This window comes from Aegilops tauschii, chromosome 6, assembly GCF_002575655.3.
Source record: "Aegilops tauschii subsp. strangulata cultivar AL8/78 chromosome 6, Aet v6.0, whole genome shotgun sequence".
NCBI lineage: Eukaryota > Viridiplantae > Streptophyta > Magnoliopsida > Poales > Poaceae > Aegilops > Aegilops tauschii.
This window is the reverse complement of record NC_053040.3, coordinates 129,195,675-129,213,453: the sequence shown is the minus strand read 5'-3', so window position 1 is coordinate 129,213,453 and position 17,779 is coordinate 129,195,675. Positions and strand designations below refer to the sequence as shown.

At 52.0% G+C, this 17,779-nt stretch overlaps 1 non-coding gene across 2 annotated transcripts; it reads left to right on the top strand.

The window, feature by feature from the left end:
- Positions 1-1,098: 1,098 nt before the first annotated feature.
- Positions 1,099-3,356, top strand: LOC109742214 (uncharacterized). 2 transcript variants are annotated; one of them, XR_012187384.1, is made up of 3 exons: positions 1,099-1,954; positions 2,058-2,602; positions 2,722-3,356. It is a non-coding gene; the product is annotated as an uncharacterized protein (transcript). The 2 variants fall into 2 exon arrangements; XR_005759672.3 differs by having other exon boundaries at positions 1,110-1,954; positions 2,055-2,602.
- The last annotated feature ends 14,423 nt before the right edge of the window (positions 3,357-17,779 follow it).

Here is a 17,779-nt window from a genome sequence, read left to right as displayed (position 1 = left end):
AATACGTAAGACGAATTCTTAATCTTCTTGCTCCGGTTGTTGTAACTATCTTATTCTTGCGAGGGAACCGCTCTGTCTTATTCTTGCGTGTCACTTACATGGTTCCGTCGATAGCTTCCACGCTTCTGCATGACACCTACATCTTGCGTTTCCTAGTACTCCAGTTGAATGCACACGAAGGAAGCTCGCCTGAAGCTTCGTGGATCGATTCCGACGCCCCGCCCGCGAAATCGCCGGCTTTAATCACGCTGCAGGCTGCACCCTACCACGCTAACACGACAGACTAGTAGATCTAACCTCTGACCCGTCGATCAATCACCCACTCCGTGGCTCGGAGACTCGCCAGCGTCCAATCTCCGGATCCATCGAAATCCACCAACAGCCGTAACGAGAGGGACGCACACATGCGCTCGTCAAATCGGAGAGAAACCCGGGGTGATGGATAAGAGTCCTGCCGGTGTCCGGGCGGCTCGTCGTCGACGACGGCCTCGTCTGCTTTGTCGGGTGCCGTCTTGCCACACTGGTACCGTCGCGAGCCTGCGGACTGGTCTGTCGAATCATGCATGGCCGGAGGATGGCGGCAAGTCGGCAAAACTGCGGAATGGGTCGCCCCCACGGCGCTGCGACGGTTTTCTTTGTCCTGTCGTCTCTGGCGGGGCTCGGCGGGGGGGCCGGCCGGGCACGGCGTCTTGCGCCGGTGGTGGCCATGCTGCCAATCAGACGGGGTGTCAAGTACCTCGAAGTAAAATATACGGTACTGGTCTCTGTTAACTGCATCGGCGATCAATGATTGGAGGAATGGAACTATTGCCGGGGGGTCCTGCCTGATGTGACGTGACGCATGAGATTGAGAGGTGCCCATGTTGGATTTGGTACCATCTTTCAAGGCTAGTAGGAGTGCAGGACTAGATTATCTTGTGCTCCTAGTATAGTGTAATATGCTTACTGATAATCCCACGCGACAGCCAACGTCACTGCACTTGCACTTATTTTAAACGATTTCCGCAAGTACGGAACTGCTCTCGCCGGCCAGCCGAGAGTGAAAGCGGCGGAGCGACGGTGAGATCCGCCGTGGCCTGTAGTTAACGAACGGATATCAGCAGTGGCATGGGAGCACTGCACAGGAGGATCTCACAACAGGAGATGCTATTGCTGTGCCGCGCCATCAGGCCAGGGTGGGTGCCTCGTTGAATTGGATCCATCACGCCGATGCTCTCTAGCCACCGTGATGTGAGGGACGCCCTGGAGGCCTGAGCACGACCACGCACGGAAGTTCAGCAGCGACGAGAGCGTCCGGCCAACGCAAACCCTGCACACCCCAGTTGTGAGAAGATTCGATCACTCATTCGAGCCATTATATCCTGTTCTTTCCAACGACTTCCTCCGTCGCGTACGACGCAGGCCGACCACCCACGGATTTTGTATAGGGAATGTTGTTTTCCCCGGGCAGTTGCCACAGTCCGGCAACAGGCGCGCCACGACGTGTCCCGCGTCCACACCGTACCAACGCCACTCCCCGCTGCTCTGCCGCCCGCCCACGCTTCGCTGCTTTTCTCCACACGCCACGCCCGCCGGCCGTCCTGCCCATCCTCTGCTCCCTATCTCTCTTGCTCTCTCTCTCGGCCTCTCTCTGCCCGCGCGCGCTCTCTTTCGGACTCTAGCTCGTGCGCAATGGCATCAGCGGGAGGGGGCGGCATTGACGGCGCAGCGGGGACGACGACCAAGAAGAAGAAGAGAATCTCCGACTGCCTCGTCGACAGCGACGGCGGGGACGAGGTGGCGGGGGAGGACGCCATGCCGCCCTCGCCGCCTTCCCCCGGGACGCCGCGGCTGCGCATCCCGATGTTCACCTGCGCGCGGCTTCGGTTCGTCAGGCTCGGCAGGAAAGGCGGCGCCGGACGGAAGGATCAGGTCGCCGCCGAGAAGAGCGAGGCCGCGTCGACCGACTCCTCAGGTGCGTGCGCTCGTTGGTGGTTTCAGTCTCATTACAGCTAGCCTCTGTCTGCTCAATCATTGAAAACTTTGCGTGTCATTGCGTCGTCGCGTACGTGCAGCAGCAGGATGGAAAGCGGCGAGCAGCGGCGCGTCGTCGACGGAAACGGCCGGCATGGGGCTGAGCCTGCTGTTCCTCCTCGCCAAGACCTGCGTCGAGCTCAACAAGATGGCCGAGGTGCGCGCGGAGATGGAGGGGCTCCTGCGGGAGATGAGGGACCAGCTGGTGGTCAGGACGACCAAGGTCGCCACGACGACTGATTCGCCGTGCCAGTGCCAGGCTTCGTCCAGTACGCGCACGGACGGCCAAGACGCCGGCGCCACCTCTTCGTCTTCTCCCGAACCGGCGCGTCGCCGCCATTTCCGTCGTGATAGGCGTGCTGGACGGAAACGGAGAGACGGGCCGTTCTACGCCCTGACAGGAAACCCGCTGTTCGACCTCGAGCGAGAGCCGTGTGGCCGCGCTGCCGCCTCCTCGTCTGCCATGGAGACCGCGAGCGGCGCGAGCGAGACGTCGTCTGAAGTGGAGGACCCATCGAGCTCCATGGCCGTGGATGTCGCTGGGGCGCAGTTGCAGCTCAACTGCCGCACCGAGCAAGGAACACCCGAGGTTTGATTGAATGATTGCTTCCTCTCATGAATACATCGAGTTCTGCACTTTTGGTCATGATGTTGCGTAGTAGCAGTTAACTGAAGGCAAATAATTGCGTGTTGTCTTTCTGAGTGCAGTCGTCGTCGGACGGGGAGTCGTTCATCGAGCTGGACGGGGGATTCGGAGCCGGAGCCGGTAGAGGCGGGTACAGTGCGAGGCGGTGGCGAGATTCAGAGGACGGACAGGAGGAGGCGGAGGAGGAGCGCGGCGACGAGGGGGTGCCGGCGCTCGAGCTGGAGAGGCGGCTGCAGGAGCTCCTGCACCGGAGGAGCCGGGAGCGGATCGAGGAGCTGGAGGCGTCGCTGCGGCACGCGGAGCGGAAGGTGATGGAGAAGGAGATGGAGGCGCGGCTGTGGAAGGACACCGCCAAGCTCGCGCTGCAGCCGGGCACGCGCGGCGGTACGGGGCAGTGATCCATATCGACCGTACGTAGTACGTACCTCGTGCGGCAGTGATTAGTGAATCCGGTGCATTTCCGAATCTAGGCGAGAGCCCGAACGTGCTTTGTACATGCTGCACACGTGCACGGGTAAACGGGAAAAGCTTAGGTCCAGTTAGACTCCTGGCTGGCTGATGATGTACATACTTGGTGCTGGCGGGTATACTGCAGAAAGGTCTTTTGAAGAACTTTTTGTTTATTTCAGCTAAGCGCTGATCAACAATTACTTATTTTTTTAGTTTGCTTATGTGACATAACGTGTATCACTGGTGTCGTGGAATTGTCACGGCAGATGTCCTAGCGAAAGGACTTAGTCGTGGAGCCATCGCAACTAGGAAGAAGGAAGGGATTAATCGGGACAAAGGACACGGGGTTTATACTGGTTCGGCCTCTTACGGTGAAGGTAAAAGCCTACGATCCAGTTTTGAGTTGGATTGCTTATGTCTCGATAACGAGGGAGCGAATCCGCTTGACCTAGCTCTCGATTTGTGGTTACTTGCCCTGAACCGCCGCCGGGTCGTCCCTTTATATACAGAGGTCGACGCCCAGCGGCTCATAGAGTCCCGGCCGGCTCATAAACAGTGTCCGGCTCGGTTTCTCTCTATTCCTGCCTTATAGTACAAGTTTACACATATATGGCGGTTTATCTCTACGGGCCTTAAGTCGCCCTTTGGGCCTTGGGCCCTTAACTAACCCATCATCTCCAGGAGTGGTCTTGGGCTTCATGAATCGTCTTAAGTATGACCCGGCGCCTCCTGGCGGGTCATACTAATAATTATATCCCCAACAACTGGAGACATGTTTGGTTTACAAGTGTTATTATCATGCCTAACCTTAGTCATGCCACAACATGTTAGGCAGATGTTTGGTTCATTGTCACAGTTGTGGGCTGCGAGACTTTTGTAGCCGTATGGTCTACATATCATAGGCTTAGTTTTGCCAAATCTTGTCACATTTATGATGGTCATTTTGTTCGTCACAATTTGGGTGGCAGCCACGGATTGCCTAAGGTTTAGTTGTGACAGGGTTCATCATGAACCAAACAGGTCCTAGATTCCCAATTGCTATGTAGCGCATGTGCATTTTCTTCTTCTAGCGGAGCCGCATGAACAGGAGACACATGCATATCTCCTCACCCAAGCAACATAGTATATTCGAAATTACCAAATACTAATGTACAAACAAAATAGGTGACATCAATGCCATGCAAAATAATAGCAGACTTTCAAGAATGCAATGCACTACGATGGAAACCAATTGACCAAATGAAAATCCGCATTCATCCTTGTGTTCCTCGCGATGAGATCTCTGCCGAGTTAGAGCATACACCTCGGGGGGGGGGGGGAATAGGACTGGTCATCTATCTCTGAATCCTCCTCTGATGAGCTATCCGTAACCAGCGAGATATGCGCTTCGTCAGATAGCATAGTTTGCTCTGAAGACCTTGTTTTTACTCTAAAATTTTTCATCACCGTGTCAAATGGCTGATGCACACGAAGAGTAGTTGAATGTACTAACATTGTTGACAAATGTAATATGTAACGAAAAAAAGGATGGCCTGATATAATTCACATATAAGATGACTGGCTAAGCAGGATGGCATTGCAAAATTCACATATATGATGCCTGGCCAAACAAGATGGCATTGCATAATTCACATAAACGATGAATAAACTAAACAGATGGAATTCACACAAAGCATGTCTAAACTAAGTAGTTGACATATTTGATGTATAAAGTAAGCAATGCAAGGCACCATATGCATGATATAACCAACATCAGCATGCCAAGTTAGAGCGAAGAGCTCAGGGGGTAAATAGGAGTGGTCTTCTCCTTCTGAATCCCCCTCAGAACAGATATCTTCCTCTCGATTACAATCCGAAATGGGTGGAGGAGGGGCTACCTTTGCGCCTATCATGGAGCGACGTCTGCATGAAATTTTATTTCCACACAAGGCTCGTCTCTTTTGCTCTACATGTTCAGTTCCATTGTGTACAATAACTGACATGTATAGGAATAAAACATAGTGAGATTGTGTAAGGAGTGCATGCAGAAATCCAGAGTGATGGTAGCAACCTGTGGATAGACCCAAAACCAATGATAGCAGGCACATAATGGCTTCAGTTAAAAAATACAGATAATGGCTTCTTTACTGTTTGTTTCCCACCCAACATGAAACTCATAGTAGACACCAGAGATTAACCAGATAGTAGATTGATACTATTGATTGCGGCCCCGATATGTACCCCGCAACCATTTAAAAACTCAAGTTTGACCATTAGTTTGGAGCTGAGTCTAATCGGTGAACAGGACGATAAAGTAGCATGTAATATTAAGTGATGCATAACGTAAGCAGACATGAAAGAGTGCGACCTCTCTTGCAGACCCGTGTAGTCCTCGAGGTCATCTGCTCAGTTGATGATGGTAATGCAGTTGTCATGGCTGCCGGCGGCGGGGAAGAAGATCTAAGGCGGCGATCTGGAGGCCGGATCCCTGCTGTGCTGGACCCTTCTGTCGTTGGAGCAGCTGAGCTTGGGTGGACGACGGGGCAACAGGAGCGGGACAAATCACACAAGGTTTTCTTTGACAACTATCTCTAAGAGAAGTAATTCTGTAAGGGCTCGTTTGCATTGGAGGATTCTAACAACGCAGGGATAGGAAATACACAGTAATAGGATAGGAATGCACATGCAAAACAGAGAATTTAAAAACATAGGATTTCTGCCAATCTTGGTGTTTGGTTCACAAGAATTGGAAGATCAGAGGATGCAAAGAAGCATGGCGAGATTAAGTCAAACCACAAGAAAATGTACGGTTATAATGCTATTATGCTACTATCTCTTAGTCTTGTCCTTCATGAATAGGAATTTGAAAAGGAGGACAAGTGGAAATTAAAATTCGTACGGTTTTTCTTTCAAGGAGACACTAAAGGAACAAATCCTACAGTTTTCCTTTGCTCCATTCCTTTGAACCAAATGCATGAATAGTAGTACCATAGGAAACTTTCCAATTCCTATGTCTTTCCTTCACTTTTCCTTTCAAGCACTGGCGATTCTAGTAGGCAGGCTTGAGCAAGGAAAAGCTACACTCAAAAAATGTTTTTGTGCTACTTGCCTACTTCTACTACTTTGGACCCAGGCCACTGCCGTACTAGCTCAACTCCCAGGCCCATCGTCAAATGCACAGCTCAAACACACAGAGATAAATAATGATGGCGTTCAAGAGAGTCCACCATGGATACCTAAGTTGCCTGGTACCTCACTGCTTGTCATATAGTAGGAGAAACTAATCATATTTCACGTTACTGCGTGTGCTCAGTGGACAATATATATAACATGTAGAGTAAAAAAAGAGATGCAAAAGTGTACAACCTCTTTGGCGAAGCCATGTCGATCTCAGCGTGATTGGGTTGGTCGGTGAGGATGATCCGGCTGACTTGACTGTCGGAGGAGGGGAAGAAGATCTTAGGAATCTTGAGATGGAGCCCGGGGTACTGCTCCGCGGTGATGGAGGGTTTCGTCGTTGGAGCAGCTCCGGTGAGTTGTACGACGCCGAGGCTGAAGCAGGACAGGAGAGACAACGTTAACCTGAGTGGAATTCTAATAGCATCTCCAATAGATGACGTAAAATACATAACCACAAAGTGCTAGATGTAAAATAGTTCAGCCGCTCATCTCTGAACTTAACTGTCGAAACTGAATTTAACTGTCGAAACTGAACTTAACTGTCGAAACTAAATTTTGCTGTCGAAACTGAATTTTACTGTCGAAACTGAACGCACTAGCTAGTAGCAGAAAAGCAGTAGCAGCAGCAGCAGTGCGTGCGAGAGCCGGTCGACTGAATTTTTCATCTCTGGTCAGTCGATTTTCCAGCCGTTGGATACGAAATCAAGGGCCTGCAGTTCAACTTCAACCTCCACCCCCCTGAGCCGCCAGCCACCACCGACTAAACCGCCGCACTCCGCCGCCCGCGGCCGGCAGTGCGCTGCCCCGCCCGCCCCGAAACCAATCCCCACCGCTGGTCCGCCGTCGCCCCGGCCATCCCTCTAGGCCCCCCCTTGCCGAGCTTTTTCTTTGGCGTTCCCCACGCCACTGCCCCACCATCGTCAGCGACCACCGCCCCCACCCTGAATCCTAAGATAGATAGTGGGGTACCTCTCCGGCGAGCCCCCCTCCCCGCTGCGGCCGGTTCTTCCTTAACTCCGGCGAGCCCCCCACCCCCTGAAAATTGACTGACCCAAAAGTTGATTCAGTCGACTGAAGTGTAGCTAAATCGGAGCAGCATCGCAAGCAAGAGCAAGAGCGAGAGCAGCAGCGCGAGCAAGAGCAAGAGCAATAGCAAGAGCAGACCAAGCAGGGGACCAAGAGCAAGAGCAGAGCAGCAGCGCGAGCGAGAGCTAAAGCAGCAGCATCTCCTACTGATGTGGACGTCGCCGCCGAGGGAGCGACACCGTGGAGGAAGTGGCCGGCGACGCTGCCATGGATGGAGCCGCGCCGTGTCGGCTCGGGACCGAGCGCCGGCAGCACCGTGAGATCGAATCAATAAGAAAATGCGGCGATTAGTGTACAACCTCTTTGGTGGCGCCGATTAGGCCTCAGCTTCATCCGAGGAAACGGTGATGATGATGCTCTTCCAGTGGTGCAGGTGAAGACGGTGGTGTGGGAATGGAGGTGGCGCGAAAGACGAGGGGAACATCGGGGCATCTCCTTGGAGGTGGAGGACGGGGTGGCTGAACCGGCGGGACGACGAGATTGACGACGGATCCTCATCCGGTACGGTAGATTAGGGACGTCGAGGTGTTGCTGTGGACGATGTCGTCGGGGAAGAGGCTCCGGCTGGGTGGCGGACAGAGGAGGGTGTGGGGCTTCGCGGGTTTTCGCGGCCTCGGTGTACGAATGGGTGGGCGGATGGGATGGGAGTGGGGAACCATGGCTTAGGGACGCGCTTGTCTGAAATGTGGGGTAAGTTACGAAATTACCCCCACCGATTTGAGCTAGGCGGTTCTTTCGGTTCAGGGGTATCACGGGCATTTCGTGTGTCGGGATTTCACAGGAGGTGGGAGTTTTCGCGCGCGTTGTAATTTTGGAATAGCAAGGCGCAGGTTGAGATGGAGGGAGTTGTCGGAGCACAACGAGACAAAGATATATCTTAAATATTTCTGGGTAACAAGGCGCTGGTTGAAATTTCCGGACAAGCCCAACGTGTACTGTACCAAATCAATTCGCACTTCCGTCGACGAAAAAACAAAAAGAAATCAATTCGCAGCACACAAGAGAGTCTAGTCCCACGTACTGTACCAAATCAATTCGCACTACAAATGTCATTCAAAACTTTGAATTCATGTTATGTTCAATTAAAATATTTCGCTGTGTGTATAATGCATGCAACCTGCTACTCAAATGAACGTTTTAGTGCATTCCAAACGTATATACTACCGCCTCAATATGAACTAAATTTGAATTCGTTTCTCTATTTGAATAAGATCTACAATGATGATTGTTGAGAAGTCAAACCATTTGAATCCGTTTCTCTATTTTAATAAGATCTACAATCATCATTATTGTCAAGTTAAACCATCGTTTGTGTATTATCTTCACAGCACACCACATGATTACTCTCGAGTTAGATATGAACTATGTGTACTATATGAACTCGAACTCGGTTTTTTGAATCCACTTTATGTTGATTTCAAATCACAGTACATTTCAAGCTCTAGCTAGATCTTCATAATCTAAACCATGTCTCATATGTATAATGTGTTTATCACATAATGTATGGTGCCCCGCCCCCCACGCCTACAAGTATTTAGATGTGAGTTGCAAACACCACGCATTACCACAAATTCAAATAAAATGTGAGATTGTTCGATATATAGTATTGTTTAGATTGTTTGATATTTAGTTGTAAGCTGCAAACGCCACACATTATCACAAATTCAAATAAAATATGAGATTGTTTGATATATAGTATGGTTTAGATTGTTCGACATTTAGCTGTGAGTTACAAACGCCATGCATTATCACATTATGGTATAACATGTGCAAAACCACAACACGCGTATCACCGCTATATTCATGCATGCATATGTTTATAACACTATGATCTCCTATTCAAATATATGAATCCACTTTCATATCAAATTACGATCTTTGTTAGTCTCTTACACCCACACAATCCTCTAACCTTTGTAGCTAGCACTAACTTTCTCTCGTGCATGCACACGCCCTCCTCGCCCTCCCCCTCCCCCAGCATTCTATCCATCGCGCACATTCATTTTTTTAGGTCGTTCTCCCATAGTCTCCACAACTCCTTTCCGACACACACCGATCGATAAACCTCTCCAGCGTCTGCCTACAACATACGTACACACGCACCTTCCATCTCCTCCTTTCTGTGTCCATGCCTCGTGTCTCTCATACGGTCCCACACAGGTGTAAACTCTCGCCCCTCTTTTCATCGATCTCACAACCGCACACTCCTCCCCCTATCTAGCTAGTAGCTCGGCCTCTTGCACCACCTCCTAGCTCCATTCTCTCTGTCTATCCGTCTCGCTGGGCCTTATTTGCCTCTAACAAATGGATGTACACCGACCGATCTCCCGCTATACATATACCTAGCTAGGTCCTTAATTATAACTCGTTTTTCCCCACGCGTCGATCGATCTACCTCATTAGTTATGTCTCTCCCTTCCTTCGACAAACAACAATTGATCTACCGATCTAGTTAGGTTTGCTTAGCGAACACATGGTTCCCCTTCATCATCCATGCATGCGTCGATTGATTTATCATGCACAGGCACACACAGAAACACATCCCCACTCTTATTGATAATATTGCAGTTCTACCCTCAATTTGTCTAGTAGGCCTCTCCCACCATCTTCGAGAAGCAACTCCATCACCCATCCAGCACTCTACCCCTCTCCCCTCCCCCTCTCTCTCCTTTCTCTCTCTCTCTCTCTCTGTCCCAACCTATTTCCCGTCCTTCAGTTATGTATGGATGTCGACCCATCTCCCTCAACACATAGTTGGGTCTTTCCTTCTCAACACATATACGAGTTGTTCTACCTCTTTAGTTAGGCCTCTGCCTCCCCCTCCCCCTCCCCCCACCCCCCCACACACACCGATACATCGAGCGCTCTAGTCATGTCTCCCTGCCACACACAAACTTGCCCTGTGCCCTCTGACGTTCTGGTAGGTCAGTCGCCCTATATCTTTGACTTGCACACACTCAATTTCGATGGCTCTCTTCATCCATCTCGCACGCACCCACTTGATCCTCTCTTCGACTCTATTGATATCTATGACCCCCCTCTCTTCTCATGGATCGCCCCCTCTGGCCCTCTCTATATGATATGGATATGCCTCTATTTCACACACATTGCATGCAAAATTTTGTTTGAGATGTCATCGACACATATTCCCACAAATACATTCACGAAATCACCCCCCCCAAAAAACAAAAAACACTCACGAACACATACGCCATCTGTCGGTGTGGAATGACACCTATGGGATCACAAGAATCCCTACTACGGTTACCGGGGCGCAGGGTTGTGAGAAGAGGAGGATTAGTAATCAGCACAAGGATCGTTTACCCAGGTTCGGGCCGCGAGGGTGCGTAATACCCTAGTCCTGCTTTGGTGGTTGTATTTCAGAGAGTTCTTGAGCCCTCGAACTAGCTATGGTGGGTGCGTGGTTTCAAAGGGCCGAATCCTTCTCCAGTACGCCATGGGCCTCCTTTTATAGTCGAAAGGGGCTGCCACAGTGGCACACAGGAGGTGGAAAGGCATACAGTGCTACGAGCTTATCGCTCGTATTACAGGACAAGACGCATTTAATGCGCCGCTGAGGTGTCCCCTAGCTTTATCGGGGATGGGAGCAAGGCCCGTCCCGTCCGTCGCCGCTCCTCCTCGCTTCGACACGCGCCCTGGCCAGCGATGCGTGCGGCGCCATGTAGGTAGGCAGGCAGCTGAGATGGCGCGGTGGTAGGGTCTTCACAAAGATTTGCATGCCGCCACGCAGGCGCTTGCCAATCTGGCCTGGAAGCTGCATGTTGCCACGCATGTGCCAGCCCAACTGGTTGAGCTGGCAGCTGTATGCGAACAGCGGTGGAGACTTGGCTGGTGCGGGCCTGGCAGTGGCCCTACTGGCGTTCTCGGTGAGGGCCTTGCCGGGCAGCCCGGCAAGGGTCTTGCCGTGGCGTGCTGTCGTCCCCGGCAAGGATCTTGCCGGGGGTCTTGTGGCTCTCCTCGGCAAGGATCTTGCCGAGGACCGTTGTCTTTTAATCCTCATCTGATCTCGAATATTCCTTGGTCTTGACAAAGATCTGCATGCCACCATGGAGGTGCCTCCCGAGCCCTAGTTCCAACGTGGTTGGTTGAGTTGGAACCCGTGGGCTCGAGGGTGGCTCACTCCGCTGGTGTGGGCGAGCCGCCACGGCAAGGGTCTTATTGGGGCTGCTGAGGCTGCACCGGCAAAGGTCTTGCCGGGGGAGCCTGCATCGTCCTTCTACTTCTTTGTGTTCTTGGCCTTGGCGTTGCCTTGGCTGTCTTGGGCTTCAGTTTTACCTCGGTTCACCTCCCCTGTTCTGCTCGGTGCGGCCGTGGGCGCGGCTCCGACTGTCCATGCACAGGTAAAGGGGTACAAAGGTGCGCCCCTTCTTTTGTACACGACAGGAGCCCCCGGGCCTGGGCCACACATAAGCGTGACATGTTGTTGGGCCAGGCCCAAAACAGTGCGCGGGCAGGAGGGGCGGTTTTTACCGCGGTAATTTCCTGTCTGCTGTGCTTCCCCATGACCCGCGTTGAATGCGCGATGTGGAGGGGTGTGTATGTGACGTGGGCGGCATGCATGGGGCGGTTTTCGCAGGCATGCGTCACGTCGCGATATAGGGGCGGCTCGCGCCTTCCCCATGAAGAGGGAAAGGCGTAAAGGCGTGGCCCATTTACTGAATGGGGCTGGGTCACGGTCTTCAAGGTGTCCACACCCCACGATCACGGGGTGGGGAGAGGTCGCTTCACCCGTCCCCTAGGTTCTGCACGTTCGCCACGCGTCCTCCATGCGCTTGGGGTGGCAAGCGGTGGAGACGGGAAACCGGGTCGTCGCTGGTTGGGGCAGCGGGTCGGTCCTGATTCCCTGTGCCTCCGGTGGCTGGATTGGCCGAGCGGGGCGGCCGAGCCCCGACCCCGCTGAGGGAGTCCTGGATTAGGGGGTCCTCGGATAGCCGGACTGTATCCTTTGGCCGGACTGTTGGACTATGAAGATACAAGATTGAAGACTTCGACCCGTGTCCGGATGGGACTCTCCTTGGCGTGGAAGGCAAGCTTGGCAATACGGAGATGTAGATCTCCTCCCTTGTAACCGACTCTGTGTAACCCTAGCCCCCTCCGGTGTCTATATAAACCGGAGGGTTTAGTCCGTAGGACAACAACAATCATACCATAGGCTAGGTTCTAGGGTTTAGCCTCTACAATCTCGTGGTAGATCAACTCTTGTAATACTCATATCATCAAGATCAATCAAGCAGGAAATAGGGTATTACCTCCATCGAGAGGGCCCGAACCTGGGTAAACATCGTGTCCCCCGCCTCATGTTACCATCCGCCTTAGACGCACAGTTCGGGACCCCCTACCCGAGATCCGCCGGTTTTGACACCGACATTGGTGCTTTCATTGAGAGTTCCACTGTGCCATCACCGTAAGGCTAGATGGCTCCTTCGATCATCGGCAACGATGCGATCCAGGGTGAGGTTTTCCTCCCCGGACAGATCTTCGTATTCGGCGGCTTCGTGCTGTGGGCCAACTCGCTTGGCCATCTGGAGCAGATCGAGAGCTACGCCCCTGGCCATCAGGTCAGGTTTGGAAACTTGAACTATACTGCCGACATCCACGGAGACTTGATCTTTTACGGATTCGAGCCCATGTCAGGTGCGCCCGACAATCACGACAGGTATGACTTAGCCCTGCCAACGGACAGTGTTCGGGAGATCCCACCTGCAGCTACTCCGGCCCTCGATCCGGAGCAGATTACGCCATCCGAGGACGGGTGGATAGACCCCGCCACGGAGGCCGCACACTCAGCGGCGATAGAGCCGAATACTGCCTTCAGCTCTTATGAGACCCGTGTTTTCGGACATTTGGATTCGTCCCCAGCTACGGGCTCTGAACCACCTGCGTCCGTGCCTATCGAATCTGATTGGGCATCGATCATGGAGTTTTCCTCCGTGGATATCTTCCAGCACTCACCACTAGGTGATGTGCTAAACTCATTGAGGTCTCTCGCCTTGTCAGGAGACCCTTGGTCGAACTATGTCCGGCTAGAATGGGAAGCGGACGACGAAGAAATTCGTTCCCCACCCACCACCCACTTAATAGCCACTGTCGACGATTTAACTGACATGCTCGATTTCGACTCCAAAGACATCGACGGTATGGACGACGATGCAGGAGAGGAACAGGAACCACCGCCCACAGGGCGCTGGACAACCACTTCATCACACGATATATATGGTGGATACACCCAAAGAAAACAATGACGAGGAACGGAAGGAGGCAGCGAAGGATAGCTCCCTCGAGAAGCAACCAAAGCGACGGCGTAGGCGCCGCGACAGAACAGGATGAACCAGCAGACGGCGAACAGAGTACGAAGCCGCTGTCCGATCACGGCGACGCCGAGGATAAAGCTCATCAACCTCTCTCCGGAGAGGAAAACAGTCCGGACGACGATGCACACATCATCCCGGAAAGGCACTTGGAACAAGAGAACCTCCGTAGAAGGCTTATTGCCACCGCAAGGAGTCTGAAGAAGCAGAAGCAAAGGCTTAAGGCCGCGCAGAATATGCTCAACAGTAGATGGAACAAAGTGCTTGACACTGAAGAAAAGTATGGTGGCAGTTGCCACACAAAGAGCTATCCAAAGCGCAAGCTGTTACCCGAATTCAATGATGAGGCCTTAGAGCCCACACAGCCGAAAAATAAAACGGCCGGCCGGTCGGATCGACCACCTCGTGGCCGCGATAGGGCGGCTAACGAGGCTGCGCATAAGTCAGCACACGATCCAAGCAAGGACTTGCATCAAAAGGCCGGCGTGACCAGATCCATCTACGGATCTAGGAAGCGCCCTCCAGCGCATAATCAAAACCGAACACTACAACCGTCAGAACGCCATGACACATCCAAATACAGGGGTGCCGCGCACCCCCTATGTTTCACCGATGAGGTGTTGGATCACGAATTTCCAGAGGGATTCAAACCCGTGAACATAGAGGCGTACGACGGAACGACAGACCCTGGGGTCTGGATTGAGGACTTCATCCTCCATATCCATATGGCTCGCGAAGACGATCTCCACGCCATCAATACTTGCCCCTCAAGTTGAAAGGACCAGCTCGGCACTGGCTGAAGAGCCTCCCCGAAAATTCAATTGGAAGTTGGGAGGAGTTTGAGGATGCTTTTAGGGCTAACTTTCAAGGGACCTATGTCCAACCTCCGGATGCAGATGATTTAAGTCATATAATTCAACAGCCCGGAGAGTCAGTCCGAAAGCTTTGGAACAGATTTCTCACTAAGAAGAATCAAATCATCGACTGCCCGGACGCCGAAGCCTTAGCAGCTTTCAAACACAGCGTCCGAGACGAATGGCTCGCCAGACACCTCGGCCAAGAAAAGCCAAGAACAATGGCAGCCCTAACAAGCCTCATGACCCGCTTTTGCGCGGGCGAAGATAGCTGGCTGGCACGTAGTAGCACCAGCGACCCAGGCACATCTGAAGTCAGGGATGGTAATGGAAAACCACGACGCAGTAAAAGCAAGCGTCGAAATAACGAAGACAGCCCAGACAACACGGCGGTAAACGCCGGATTTAGGGGCTCTCAACCCGGTCAGCGGAAAAAGCCTTTCAAAGGCAACAGAGATGGACCGTCCAGCCTAAACAAGATTCTAGACAAATTATGTCAGATTCATGGCACCTCCGATAAACCTGCAAATCACACCCACAGAGAATGTTGGGTCTTCAAGCAGGCCGGCAAGTTAAACGCCGAACACAAGGGGAGGGATACACCAAGTGAAGACGAGGATGAGCCTCGCCAGCAAAGCACTGGGGGACAGAAAAAATTCCCACCAGAGGTCAAAACAGTGAACATTATTCATGTAACAAAAAGAAGAAGCAAACATGCACTCCGAGGCATACACGCCGTAGAGCCCGTCACCCCTAAGTCCAACCCTTGGTCAGCCTGCCCGATCACTTTTGATCGCAGGGATCACCTGACAAGTATCCGGCACAGAGGACTGGCTGCCTTGGTGCTAGACCCAATTATCGACGGATACCATCTCACCCAAGTCCTCATGGATGGCGGCAGTAGTCTTAATCTGATATATCAGGACACAGTCCGCAAAATGGGGATAGACCCGACAAGAATCAGCCAAAGCAATACTACCTTTGAAGGAGTAATACTAGGCCCAGAGGCCCGCTGTACGGGCTCTCTAGTATTAGAGGTTGTATTCGGTTCTCCTGAAAACTTCCGAAGTGAAAAGTTAACCTTCGACATCGCTCCATTCCGAAGCGGCTATCAAGCACTACTCGGAAGAACAGCTTTCGCTCGTTTTAATGCAATACCGCATTACTCTTCTCTTAAGCTTAAGATGCCCGGTCCACGTGGCATCATCACAATTAACGGAAATGTTGAGCGTTCCTTGCGCGCGGAAGAACGTGTGGCGGCTTTAGCAGCCGAACACTAAACGGCCTCTCCAACCAGAATAAATGATCGGTCGTCAAGACCGCGGACATGACTAGACGAGTCCGGCGCATCACTAGCTGTAACAACTTAGATAAACCTGAGATTGGTTTGATGGATATACCCCCATAGGCGGTACCAGGGGCTTCCCGCATGTAAAAAGGACTACAGTTCGGCTTGACCTTACTTATCTTGAATTTTAATGGTTTATTAAGAATAACCAATTTTTCGCACGACAACTTTCACTTAAGTTCTTCTCTTTTGCAGATGACAATCGTGTTACACCCTTCCAGGATACGGCACAATGGAGACACAGGCGCAGACGTGCAGCAGGGCCCCGCTCAAAGGTTTCTTTTTAGATTAAGACCCTGTGTAAACCTTTTTTACTGTCTCTTGTTGCTTCACATCCTTCGGATACTCAGTATAACCGAGAGGGATGCTGACGTTATTGGCATTTCGCCACGTCAGAATAATGCACGTACCTGGACACTCGGGGTTCATTATCAAGGGCGTTACTCAGCCCGGTATATGTTGTAAAGACCGAATACCTTAGGGAGTGTTCAGCGTCGCGAGTTTGGCCTTATATGCATCAGCTCCGAATCATGTCTTTGGTCAAATGTTGGGTTTGCCCGGCTCCCGCGTTTTGCTACCTTACGTTCCGCTCTATCGGCTAAGGTGGCACCGAGAGAACTACTGCGATTGTGCCCTGGTTCATCCGGATGAGCACCTCAGTAGAGAAAGCCGAAAACTGACTGTCATGATAAAGCGCGAGCCTGGTCAACCACTCGATGACTTAGCGGAATCTTTGGGATTCCTCCGCATTAACGAAGGGCCGGTTTTCCCGGTCATGTACGTACGCGCACCGTATTTGGATAGCCGCGGAAATACCAGGGGCTATATAGTAGCCCCACTGTCAAACTCCTATGGTTAAGTGAAAGTGTTAAAGCAATATAGTCTGATTGCCTCGTTCGCCGCGCTACCACCTCCTTAATGGACCAAGACGTTGGATCAAGTGTGAAGATGCGCTTTTGCGAACACCCCCGCATTATATGCGTGGGGGCGAAAGCCGACGACTGCAAACTTTCAGTATACACACACACACACACACACACATACATACATAAACGACCGCATAGGAGGCATAATAATACTTTCAGGCAAAAGTATAAACATAGCCTTTATAATTCAAACAACATTGTTCTTACAATTGGGATACATGTCACTAGAACATGATACTCTTCGAGCACTGAGCCTCTATTAAACGAGCGCCTTCTAAGACTTCTTCAAAATAGTGCTTGGCCGATATCCGGCCTACGGCCGAACTTTGGGTTGCAATAGCGGTGGCCTCCATCTCTGCCCAGTATGTCTTGACACGGGCAAGAGCCATCCGCGCACCCTCTATGCACGCCGACCTCTTCACAGCGTCGATGTGCGGCACAGCACCAAGGAATCGTTGCACTAAGCCAAAATAACTATTCGGCCTTGGTCCCTCCGGCCAAAGATGATCCACAACAAAACTCATGGCAAGCCCGGACAACCTATGGAGCTCGGCCCACTCGGCCATTTGCTCATTTAACAGCAGCGGACGCGCCGGAGCATTGAACTGTGACCAGAACAACTTTTTTGATCTTCGAAAAACTTGGTCGCATCAGCAGCACTTGCTGCCAAATCCAGGTACATGTCCACAGAATTCCATAATTGATCCACAAGGGCATACTTAGGATCTCCGAACTTCATCCGCAACAAAAGGGGCTTCCCGGCCGCGATATCTCCGGCTTGACGTAGCTCCTCCTTCGCCGCTCTGATTTTAGAGCGGGCTTCCTTGGCTGCTACCGTGGCTTTCTCCAGGTCCGCCGTCTTCGTTCGGCTCTCCTTTTCAAGAAGCTCATAACGGTCGGTGGCATCTTTTAGCTCAACAGCCATCTTGGCTATTTCTCTTTGCTCTGGCAATGCGCAGCCTGTTCAG